Source organism: Heterocephalus glaber, unplaced genomic scaffold (genome assembly GCF_053883595.1).
Source record: "Heterocephalus glaber isolate CG9 unplaced genomic scaffold, H.glaber_assembly_v1.0 deba00001781, whole genome shotgun sequence".
NCBI lineage: Eukaryota > Metazoa > Chordata > Mammalia > Rodentia > Bathyergidae > Heterocephalus > Heterocephalus glaber.
This window is the reverse complement of record NW_028258467.1, coordinates 8679710-8691802: the sequence shown is the minus strand read 5'-3', so window position 1 is coordinate 8691802 and position 12093 is coordinate 8679710. Positions and strand designations below refer to the sequence as shown.

Sequence of the window (12093 nt, the reverse complement as noted above, 5' to 3'; positions counted from 1 at the left end):
AGAGATAAGTTGAAAGGAGATAAGTTTAAAAAAAAGAAATCAAATCCACAAATCCAACTTACTGCAAAGCAAAATGACATAAAAAGTTAAAATCAATAAGATAAGCCAAGCTTTATCTGAGAAAAAGAAACAAAAAGAAGGAGTTGAAAATTGGGCTATTTTTATTTTTATTTTTTATTTTTATTTATTTATTTTAAATTATTCAAGTTTATTTTTATGTAATAGGTATTCAATTCTGTAAAAAATTGCAAACATCACCTTTATTAATATTTAAATATAGCTCTGTAAACTAAGAGAGCAAAAAATCCTAATTATAAAAATTGTGAGAACATGAACCTTATTTCTATTTTTTAAACATTAAAAGCCAGTAAATGTAGAAATTGAAGAAGAGAAAAATGCTGACAACAGATTATTTGAATTGTCCTCTTTCCAAATACCCAAAACATTGCATATACCACTGCTTTCAGTGTAGCTTGTAAAATCCAAAAATTCTGAATTCTCTTCACTAGTTTGAAATAAATCCAGTAGGGATTGTACTGGTGAACTGCAAATTCTGTTTTCTTCTTGTGTAATAAGAAATTCAGTTATTTTCTTATCTGATTCAGCATTTGATTCCAGATTTTCTTTTTTATTTTGTCCTAATAATATCCTCACTTTTCGATGGATCTTACTGGAAGGTAAATTATCCATAGTTTTGATGTCATATTCATTGAGTTCCGCAGGAGGATGACAGGACGGGATTTTTGTCTTTATTGTTAGGTGCTCTATTGAACTGTTCATTGTTAACAGCTCAGAATCATGACCAAATATTGAATGAAGGTCTTTTGCTGGAAAAAGCATAGTATCTGACTTTTGTTATGGATAGGATACATTATTATTCATCTTGAAAGGAGAAACTTTTACAGATGTCTGTAGACTACTAGGATTTTCATTCACAATTAATTCATGTTCAGGTATGTCAAGAATGCAATCCTCCTTGTTTTTACATGGAAGTAGTTGCGTAAAACTCTGTTTTGTGTCATTTTCAGCTGCATTTAACATGGAACATTCATTAATCATTTTCTCATTAAGTCCTTTCAATTCATTTGAAGGGAAAGGGATGGGTTCTGAAATAAACACAAACTTTTCATTGGGCTCCTGGGTTTCGTCAAGGAAAGTCTGCTTAATCATCTGTACATTATCTTCCCTGAAGTCTTTCTGAGAAATATGTTGCAAGTCTAGCCTTTCTTTTGATTCAGTCTTTATGTGGACATTTGAAGAAGTAAGAGAAAGGGATCCAACACTGTATTTTATTCTTTTCTTTTTAGGCGTGTCTTTTTCATCTTCCACAAAATCAAAAACTAATTTAGACACAATATTATCAACAACTTGGTACTTGGTACTCTGCAAAGTTTCTGTGCTGCTGACTGAGTAGGTGAGTTTCAAGATCTTCATATTTCTGTAAACAACATTCAAAATATCCTTTTTTTTCTTCTCTTTCAACTGGAGGTGGACTGGGCTTCCACCACATTTATCGCCATCTGTGTGGATTCTTAGTTTAACTTGATCTTGCTTTTGGATGCTAGCTGGTTTATCTACATCAAATGGACTGCAGGGCTTCTGAACAGAATAAAAAGGCATATTGGTCAGCTGAAGATAAAATGGCCTATAAAATTGGCTAATCTCTTCTACTTTTACAAAAGGCTTTTTTGAGTCTTCCTGTTCTTGTTTTTTGTGTTCCAGTACCAACTTTTTCCCCCACATCTCTACAGAAGTACTTGATTTCTTGATTAAGTACAGATCCTTTTTCTTTTGTTCAATGTAGCATCTAATATCATCAATATGAAGAATCTTTACTCCCCATGATAAGGCATTTGATAATATGCTATTTGAAGGAATAAGATCATGAACCTTGATAGCTTTTTCAACTAATAATTTTCCTCTGCTTAAACACAGTGTGTCAGGAGTCTTAAATGAACTCCCATCATGACTGGGATGAGGTGAAGTGGTTTCTGCAGTATATGCGGATTCTGGACTTGGGACAGGAGAAATTCGACTCAGTGTTTGTGCAAATTTTGCTTCCTTTTTATTGGAAATAAGATAACTGATGTCTTTGCTGAGAAATTCTTCAACTCGCTTATTGTTCTTTGACAGTAGCCATACTAATTGGTATGACTCACTGTGGTTTTGATTTTCATTATTGGCCTTTGTATATTTTCTCTCTTTACATCCTTTATCCTTTTTAATTGGGTTATATACTGTTTAGCTGTAGGAAGTTTCCCTCCTAGGTCCTTTATATGTCTTTTTGCAGTTTTTCAGATAAGGTGGCAGAAGGTAAGTCAAGATAAAATACTCTTCCCCAGAGTGGCTTATATTTGGATTTTTCTGGTCTGTTACTATTTTTAAGTGATTTCAAAGATGATCTGTTCTTTTCATTTTTCACTTGGATTCCACCCTGGAAGGGCCCTTTGCCATGGATCCGCATGGCTCCGTGGTTCATGGCAGCCGCCCAGCTCTACATGCTGAGTCCAGGCGGGAGCCGTGTCACACGGCCGCGGGAACCAGGCTCCTGGGAGCCGGTGGCCCGAAGGGCCGCCAGGTAGTAGAGAGCAGGCTCCGTGGGCCGAGTTTCCGGGGCTGGATCCGGCTGGGAGGCGCAGTGCAGGAAGGGAAAGAAGCGCAGCTGGCTAGACAGCGGTGGTTGAAGATTTTCAATTGGGCTATTTTTAGATAAGGTAACATACCAAAAAAAAAAATCATAAAATGCAACAAGTATCACTTTCTACTGATAAACCGCACAATCTACAATAAAGATATAAGGGCTGTGATTATTTATGTACCAAATAACTTAGTTTCAATATATAAATGAATTAAAGGATTTTTAAATTTGCTTACTTTATATTTTGTCCTTATATTTTTGTTCTTGGCAACTAGAATGATGGCACTACTATCCCTTGAGATGGGGATATTAAAGGAAGGAAGAATTTTGGAGAGGGAACAGGGGTTCACTTTGGTTCAGTTTACATTTGAGATATCTTAAAATTCCAAAAATATGATCAATGCACTCATAGAACTTGAAAGACAAAGTCTAGGGAAGCATTATTAAGGCAAAAATGAAAGGCTACATACAGATGGGAGGATAGGAAATAGGCACTTTTTAGGCTCCTAGTATGTACCAGGGATTCAGCTAAGCCCTTTATAAACTAAGGTATTTTATGTGATACACATAGCAACTCTTATAATTTACTATTCATTAATTGAACATTTACTGTGTCTACTTGCTGGTTTTAGTGATGTAAAAGAAATACAGATAAAGGAAACAAGTTGTAGGAACTATTCCTGTCACTTGTCAGAAGATATAGAAAAGGATTTATTCAGTGCCACAAAACTTATAAATGTCAGGATTGGATATCAAAATCATATACACACAACATGAATGCCACTAGTGTGTTCACTCTCTTTTCTTACTTCTATCAGCCCTTCTCCCTGAAGGCAGCCAGTGGGAATGCTACTCACGTTAGAGAAAAATACCAAGGACAACCGACTCACTTCTGAGCACACTTGCAACTTCCAATATTGATGAATCAACACTGATCTTTTTTTTTTTATCACAAATCAAATCTGGTGATTTATTTTAAAAAGCAGCACTTTTACAGAATCCACTCAGTTGCACATTATGCAATGCTCTTGATAAATCTGTTTCTACTAAAAATTTGGAATTCCAAGACTTTGTCGTTTCCAATATCCACTGTCACATGTGAGTGGTGAGCTGATGGGAGCAGAAAGGCTGGAACACACACACATCCTAGTCCTGACTCAAAGAGCCTCATGTCCTCAAGCAGGTGGTGAATGTGAAGGAGTAATTTTCTCCTTTCTCCTTGTTCCCCAGATGACAGCCAGAAATCCTGAGGTCTGGACAAAGCAGGTACTAGTTGCATAATTTCCTCATGGAAAAGGTTATAGTGCTTTGGTGAATGAAGACCAGAAAGGCTGGCCTTTAGAAATGAGGCTTCCGGGTCATTTAATCTCTTAAAGTCAATGTTAATATTTACATTATCTTGTTAACATCTTTGTGCTTTTCTCGTTCTCTGAGAAATGAGCCCAAAGGTGCAGATACTTTAAATGGATGTTCTTTTGAGAGAAACTAGTCTCTCATGCCATTCTATAGAGGAAAGAGCACAATACCAGTAATCTGTCCTCCTGGAGTTTAAGTCTGATCAGGGCCATTTATTTCACTGGATAATCTTGGGACTGTTAGATCCTCTGGGCTTCAAGTTTCTCAATTGTAAGGTCTCCCTGTGTGCTCAGTTACTGGGAGGGTAAATGCAGATCATTCATTGAAGCTCTCCACTGCCTGGAACATAGTGGGAACTGTCACAGTGATTTTTGCTGTTATTATCACAACTTATTCAAAACCATTGCAGGTGGAAGTGGATCCACTCTTTTAAAAAGGCTAACCATTGTAGACAGTAACACAATGTATTTACTGGCACTTTGTGCTTTCCACAATGGCAACCATTGTAAAAGGTGAGTTATAGTGGTAGTCATGAATTTGGATGCCAGAGCAGGCCACCTTGGTTTAAATCTTGGCATCACCACATTCTAGCTTCAAGATCTTGAGAAAGATATTTAGCTCCTTTGTACCTGAACATTCCCTGTGATAATTTGGTGTCAACTTGATGGGGTTCTTGTGTGTCTTATTGGAATTAATATGTGAAGAGTGATTAATATCTGGCAAGTAGTACTTGCTAATTCTTAATGATTACTAGTTTGCTGACATTTTGTTGCCCCATAATACTAGAAGCAATAAAATGTATTATTCTCCTTTGAAAAACGGAGAAACTAAGTCATGGCACAATTAATAGGCATGGCCAAAGTAATACAAGTAGTATGCATCTGGTCAGTCCTAGTTTTGTGTCCTCTCAATGTCCAAAGCAGTGTCATTATCCAGGAAAGACCTAGCTGCCGGAGTTCCAGCCAGGGTTTATTTCAGAAGCAGTATTTTCCACCCTCATCCCCCACCACTATTGTTGCGGGAAATTATTCTGTGAGCCATGGATCTTCTTCGACATGCTGTGCTCTTGAAGAAACACTCCCAATTACTGTGGCTGTGTTCTCCGTGATTGCAATGTGTCACGACATTTCCAAGATGTAAGTTTCTTCGAAAAAGGCATTAGCACCAGGCGAGTGAAGCGGCTCATTTTTCAAACTTGGGAACTGTCGTCGCCTGGGCTCAGCACGGGTGAAGCTTGAACGCACTGTTTAGTGAGCTCTGCCAGGAGACTCAAGCTCACCCTCATGGGCCGGGTAAGCTGCTGTCCCCCTGGAGGAGGGTATGTGGCTCAGGATATTGGAATATGCATGCACATATCCACACCCACACTCAAACACAGATACACGCATATACACCACACACATACACAGGTACGCACTTTACACTCGGCATAGCCTTCTCTGTCAGGCTCTCTCATACTTCCAGTTCCCACCTGGAGCCTAGTCCCCTCCAACCTGTAATGACCTAGTGACACCCCACTGACAGACTGCAGCTCAGTCCGTATCACCAGACATATCAGTTGCAGGCAAAAGAAACTGTTTCCTCTCTTAAGCAGCGAGAGAGGGTGCACTGAAAGGCTTTCCATTGGTATATGGAATGGCCAGCCTCAGAAAATAGGTGGGAACAGATGAAAGCAACACAGCAGAACCCTGAAAGATTCATGTCACACACCGGTCTGGTTCAGGCAGCACTATCGCGTGTTGTCTCAGCTGGCACAACTTTCATACTAGAGAGGATGTTACTGCTGTGCCCTATGGTTGATTCAAGGCCTGAAGGCACCTGATTGGCTAACCTTTGGTCACATGTCCCTAATATCCCTGCAAGGGAATCTGAGGAAGGGCGGAACTGGCTGGATTAGATCCCTACAGCTGCTCTAACAGTTCCCTACAATTTCTCTAACAAAGTACCATAAACTGGGTAACTTAGAGCAACACAAATGGGTTGCTTCACAGATCTTTAGGCCAAAGTCAAGGTGATGAAGCATGGCCATATTTACATGAAGGTGCTAGGGAAGGATTGGGCCAGATCTTTCTTCTACCTGCTAAAAATCTTTGGGATTTTTTGACTGGACAATGGCTGCCTGCTGTCTGAGTCTTTTTGTATTATTGTCCCTCTGTGCATGTCTATCTAATTTCTTCTTTCTTATAAATGCACCTAGTATACCAGAGACCATGCTAATAACCTCATCTTAGCTTGACTACATTTGGAAAGAGCCTATTTCTAAAGAAGGTTATGTTGTGGGGTGACTAGGGTTAGGATTTTGACATATCTTTCTGGAAGGACATAATTCAGCTCATAGCACTGACCTTTCAGTTAATGTGATAGTAGGCAGGCTATGATTGGTATGAGACTTACACACTGTGGGGAACCCTTGATACATACAAAGGAGTTCAGATGTAGGCAGCCCAAAACATACTAAACAAAAGTCTGAAAATAACCATTATGATAATGTCCTAAGAGCCCAGAGCTTCAGAATTAGGTACTTACTGGCCTGTTAAATGAACTACATATCATTTCTGTAATATTTTCTAATACATGAATTACTAAGAAAAAATTAGTAGCTTGACCCTTTCATCCTCCCACCCCTAGGATTAGCTATTTAAGGGTCAGTTGATAATAAATAATGTATCTTATTCCAGACTGAAAGCTGATAGTAGACAGAGTTAAGGAAGATGAGGTAGAATTTCCACAGGACAAGAAATTAATGAATGCTAAAATAGGTGCACCAAGTGTAAGGGAAAAGGTGTTATTGCCCTTGGAGCCTCAGGAGCAAGTGGTTCCAAGGGAATGACTGAAAAGTCCAATATGGGACGTTTGACCCTGGGCATTGGAAAAGGAAGTTGCAGACTAAATAGTCATCTTCAAGGTAACAGTGTAGCAATACACTGGACAGCTTTTGTCAGGGGTTCTGAAATAGACCATGTAACCCCCCCAGAATTTTGCTTTACTTTGGGTGATCATAGAAGAACAGATTGATAATAATGGAAGTTAATTTTCTTACCATCCCATGGGATGAAAGATCATATCAACAAAAATTTTTAAGGACTATTTTTTCTTGCATTTATGCATGATGGTTGCAAATGTAATCTTGGTATCACTTGCATTTCTGTAGCCACCTTTTGCTTGCTTGGCCTACCCTTCTTGTCATCTCCTTCTGCCATGGCTACTTCCTTCTCACCCTGCTTGTTTCAGTAACCTCTCACTGCCCCTTCCTGGGTCAGGGGGTGGGATTAGGAGACCATCATTGCTTCTCTCTAGGCACCATTGTTTCCTGTCTCTCCTGGAACTCCTGAGTTGTAGTTGCCTGTTCTTTTCATAGCCTGTCTTTCCTACTATACGATTCTGAGGCCATTCCTATATTTCACTTCTTAGTACCTTGCACAGGGCTGGATGCATAATACATGCTTAATCATAACAGACAAATTAAGGAAATGAAAAACTGTGAGACCAATATCCTAGCCTCCTGGGCATTGGAAGTAGCTTGGCAATCACTGGGCTGAGCAAGTGACAAAGCCTACTTTCTCTATAAAATAAGAGCTCCCTTATCATCTGTCTCAGTTTTAGGCTGAGATTAACATAGGGTGACATGGTCCAGTATGGCAGATATTAGCCAGATCCATTCATAGGTATTTTTAAAATTAAGTTCAAATTAATCAAAATTAAATGAAATTTAGCACTCAGTTCCTCTGAAATCACTAGCCACATTTTAAGCCCACAATAACTCCGTTTGACTTGTAGCTACCATGTTGGATGGTACAGGTGTAGAATATTTTTATTGTCATGGAAATTTCTATTGGAGAGTGCTGATGTAGTGTTCCTACATCTGAAAAGGGACTACATTCCAATCTTAGTACTAGATCAATTCTCTCTATAATTAATTTTAATTCTATTAAAATTACACCCAAACACACTCTCTACCATAATCCAAGCAAGGTGTTCATATGGTTAATGGTACATAAAATTCATGATCATTATGGTCCATCTCTTTCTCATGTTTGAGGAAACAGGGTCAGAGAGGATAAATGATTTGCTGATGGGAGCAGAGCTAGGGAAGAGATCAAAATTGATATCCTGTGGCTATGATGTCAAATCTCATGATTAATTTATATCACAGCATCTTGCATACCTTCTCAGACTCAATCTTAGGGCAATGAGAAAGGTCTGTTCAACTAACCTGTTTAATGAGTGAGGATGGTTTTGGTTATTCCCTCAGGGTTGAGACTGGTTTAATGTCCCCAACTCCTACCAGCTTACTGCTCATAAGGAGCAGATGAGGCAGCCATTTTTTTCTGGGTTACCACCATCTTCTGGCATCCTGGAAAAGTCACCTTTGGTGTGTATCCCTCAGCAATGCATTCATTTCAGTGTAATCTGCAGGCTCTGCCTATGTCCAGGCAGGGATCAAGATTTCACTTGACTTCTCCATGATGAATGGAACAGATAAACCTGACACCTATGTAGACACCGTCCACTGTCCACCCCTTGAAAATCTTTCTCACTTCCATGAGCTAACTATCCTTTCAGAAGCTTAGAGAGTACTTGGATCAATGAAAAAGAATCATATGCAAATTGCAAGCTGTGCCTAAGATTTGATGGCATAGAAGGAGATAGAAAGAAGGGCTTGTGAATAAGGAGGAATGGATGATAAAGAACACAATGAGGAAGGAAAATAAAGGGGACACATTTAAGGTCCACAGGGGCCTCTGTTTGGAGTACTCACATAGACTTTATGTTAATATTAATTATATTAAATGATATATCAATCAAATTAATAAAGCTTACAATATTTAGAGCATTTAGTTTGCTAAAATCACTGGCATCTGTGTCTATTAAAAATGACAGATGATTAGGATATCCAAAGTTTGATGAAATCTGCTAGCTAACAAGGTAAAATTAAAATTTACATCTTGTTTTAGCATAATGAAGATAATTAAAAAGAGTGATAAAACCCTTTGATTAACCCTCATCTCCTGTTGCATAGCATTTTATTATGCAAATGAAAACTCCAGCACTGTACACTTAATACCAGTTAAGAATATGAATATATTCTCATTTTCAAAGTACAAAAATATATGTGTGCATATGAAAAATTTAACGGAGATTGGGCCTGTTTTGCAATAAAGTGAAATTCAAAGGTGTATATCTCATGGAGCAAAGTTATTTATGTCTCCATTTGCTGCAAGCTCCAGGTCTGACTCACTGTGCTGTCCACAGTGTCTTCTCAGTAGCTTCTGCTTTGATTTTTAGTAATGTGCCCTGCCAGCGATGTCAATGAAAACCCAAAATCCAGGAATTACTGACTCATATGTAGTTCTGATTTTGCTTTCCTGAATTAAAGGGCCCATAGCAGTGACTTCAAAAACAAGGCACTTCCTGGTCCATGGATCTCTGAAGTTTGAGGAAAGATGAATTAGAAAGCTGCAGAGAGGAGAAATTTTTATGAGGCTCTGTTCTTTCCAGATGTACTTTCTCATTTCCCTAAGAATCGTTTCTTCTCAGGAGTGCTGAAGGGAAGCTGAGGACAATAGGATCCCTATAAGAGGTGTTGAGCTGTTTTGTAACTTTTCTGTTGGCCAGTTGAGTTGATTGGTAGAGAAATAACTGGCCATTGTGAGAACAAAGCCAGGTTTCTGTGTTTCCCTTTGCACTCTCCGTTGTTCCCCAGGCTCTCTCTGGACAAGGCTTTCTCTCACATGATGAGAAGCAATCAAGATTAGCAAAAGAAATTTGGGTTTGTCTCTAAGACTCATGCTTTTTAAGATTTTTCAGACTCAGAGGCAAGAGAGATTGTGTGGATTGCAGTATGGGCACAGAGAATGCAATTTCCAGACTCAGGAACTTGAAGTGGGAAGGAAGCCGAAAAGCTGGAGGGAAAAGATGGGAAATGCAAGATGGAAGAAAGATGGATGCAGGGGAGGTCTGCAGGAGCCCTTGGAGGAAAAGGCAAGTCAAAGGTGTAGCAGAGAGAGAAGCAGCCACAAACCAAGGAGTGCTGACAACTGCTATGCCAAGGTAAAAGAGGCAAGGAAAGCCTCACACCCCAAGCCTCTGAAAAATGTAGCTCTGCTGACGCCTTGATTTTGACTTCAGACCTCCAGACTGGGAAAATCAACTTATATTGGTTTAAGTCACTTAGTTTGCAATAATTTGTTACAGCAGCCACAGGAAACACAGAGTTTTTGGAATCAGGAAGTGGGAAGTAGACTGAAAGGGGACTGTGGAGAAAGGGAGGAAGTTTTGCATCATCTTCTAGCCTTGGGTGACTTCCTAAGCAACTGCAGGTAAAGTAGGTCATTTCTGATAACAGCCTACATTGTCTCTGTGTTCTTATCTTGAAAAGGGGAACAATAATGTTACCCATCTCCTAGACTTGTAAGGAGGATTAAATGAGTTCCTAACTGTAAAGAGCTTAGAAAAGCATCTGGCATGGAATCTGTACTGCATAAATGTTAGCTTTTATTTCTGCTACTGTTGCTGCTATCATTTATTATGATTATTTTCCAGAATGCACATGCTTTCCTGGTTATTGCAGGGCCTATTTGAATAATTTCATTTGCATGTTTTTGTATAGAAAAAAAAGACTAGAAGTCCATTCTCCAAAATATCATAAGCTGTTACTTCTTGGTGATGAGTTGGCCATAGAATTTTATTTGTTTCTATTTGCTTCTAGTTTCTAAAATCTCAGCAATGAGTATGTATTACTTCGGTAATAAGAACATGAAAGTTTTGTTTTCTTTTTGATTTTTTAAGACTGCTTTGTTTTAACTCTTAATAAAACTGAAGAAGTCCAAAGCTAGGCATTTTCAATTCTAACAAGTTGATAGAGAATATTTTATATAACTTTTTTATAAAGTGCTAAGATTTGTAAGAATTTTTAATTAGTAACTGTGGACGAGATGGGAATTGGTGTTGGGCACAGAAAACAGATGGGGATAGATGTGGGCCACAGTCAGATTCTGATATGCTTGAGTATTTCTTCAGTGTGTGACTGAAACCCCACCATAATACATTAAGTCTTCTCTCTAGGGAAATTATTTCTGGGAGGAAAAGCACATGTGGTCTCTGTAGACCAGAGTTAATTAACCTGGACACTACTGACATTTGGGCTAGATCATTCTGGGTTGTAGAGGATGTCTTGTGCAGTGTATGATGCTTAGTGACCTTCCGGACTTCTACCTACTAGAAGCCAGTTGCACCTGCCCTCATTCCATTTTGACAACCAAAAAATGTCGATAGATAATGTTAGGGATCCCATGGCTGGGGAAGGGGCAAAGCGATACCCTTCTAGTTGAAGACCACTGCAAAGACCAACATTTAATGTTGCTTTCTTCAGATTTTGTTCAGGAGAAGCCCTGACCTGAGATTCTGGACGATTTCTTTGAAAGGGGGCAAAGACTAGATGAAATCTTGAGAGCTGTGGATTAGGAATGCCTGGGTTGTTGGATAGTTCTAGTGCTCTGTAGTCCTGTCTTCTCGGGAAGGTGCTGAACTCCCCCGTGTGTAGTTTCCTTACTATAAAGTAGAATTTGCAGCACCAATGTTCACTGATTTTTATGTGAATGAGAAGTAATAGGTCACATTGTCTTATGCCTTCCACCCAGTAGGGCTTGATAAATACCTGATTCTTTCCCTGTTCACTGGTGGGTGTGCCTCACAGGAAGAGGGATTAATTGATATGGTATGTAATCAGACTGACCCTCCCCTTCAAAAAACCTCATCAATCAAATTAGATACCTGCTTTATTAAAAACAAATCCAATATTCCAAGACTACTTTGTCTCTACCCCAAAGACTCTAGTAAAAATAACATATACAGAAGCTAACTTGAAGCAAAATGTTGACCTATTTTCTTTTTGTAGCTTAGAAGTGTCTGGACCAAGAGCCCTTATCACTGAGCCTCAGCTGTCTCAGGGCTTCTTTAATCATAACTGTCCTCCTGGAAGAATAATGCAGATTGGGGGTGAGACTCAGGTTACTGAACAAGGAGGGAGGCACGGCAGGCAGCTAGCTATCCTGATCCTTCCTGGTGGCTGGGAATGGCTTTAATCTGCTTCCACTGTT

The 12093-nt window shown here is 39.1% G+C and overlaps 1 pseudogene; it reads right to left on the bottom strand.

Moving 5' to 3' along the window:
* Positions 1-357: 357 nt before the first annotated feature.
* LOC101711275 (protein DBF4 homolog A-like) lies at positions 358-2479 on the bottom strand (annotated as a pseudogene).
* Positions 2480-12093: the final 9614 nt, after the last annotated feature.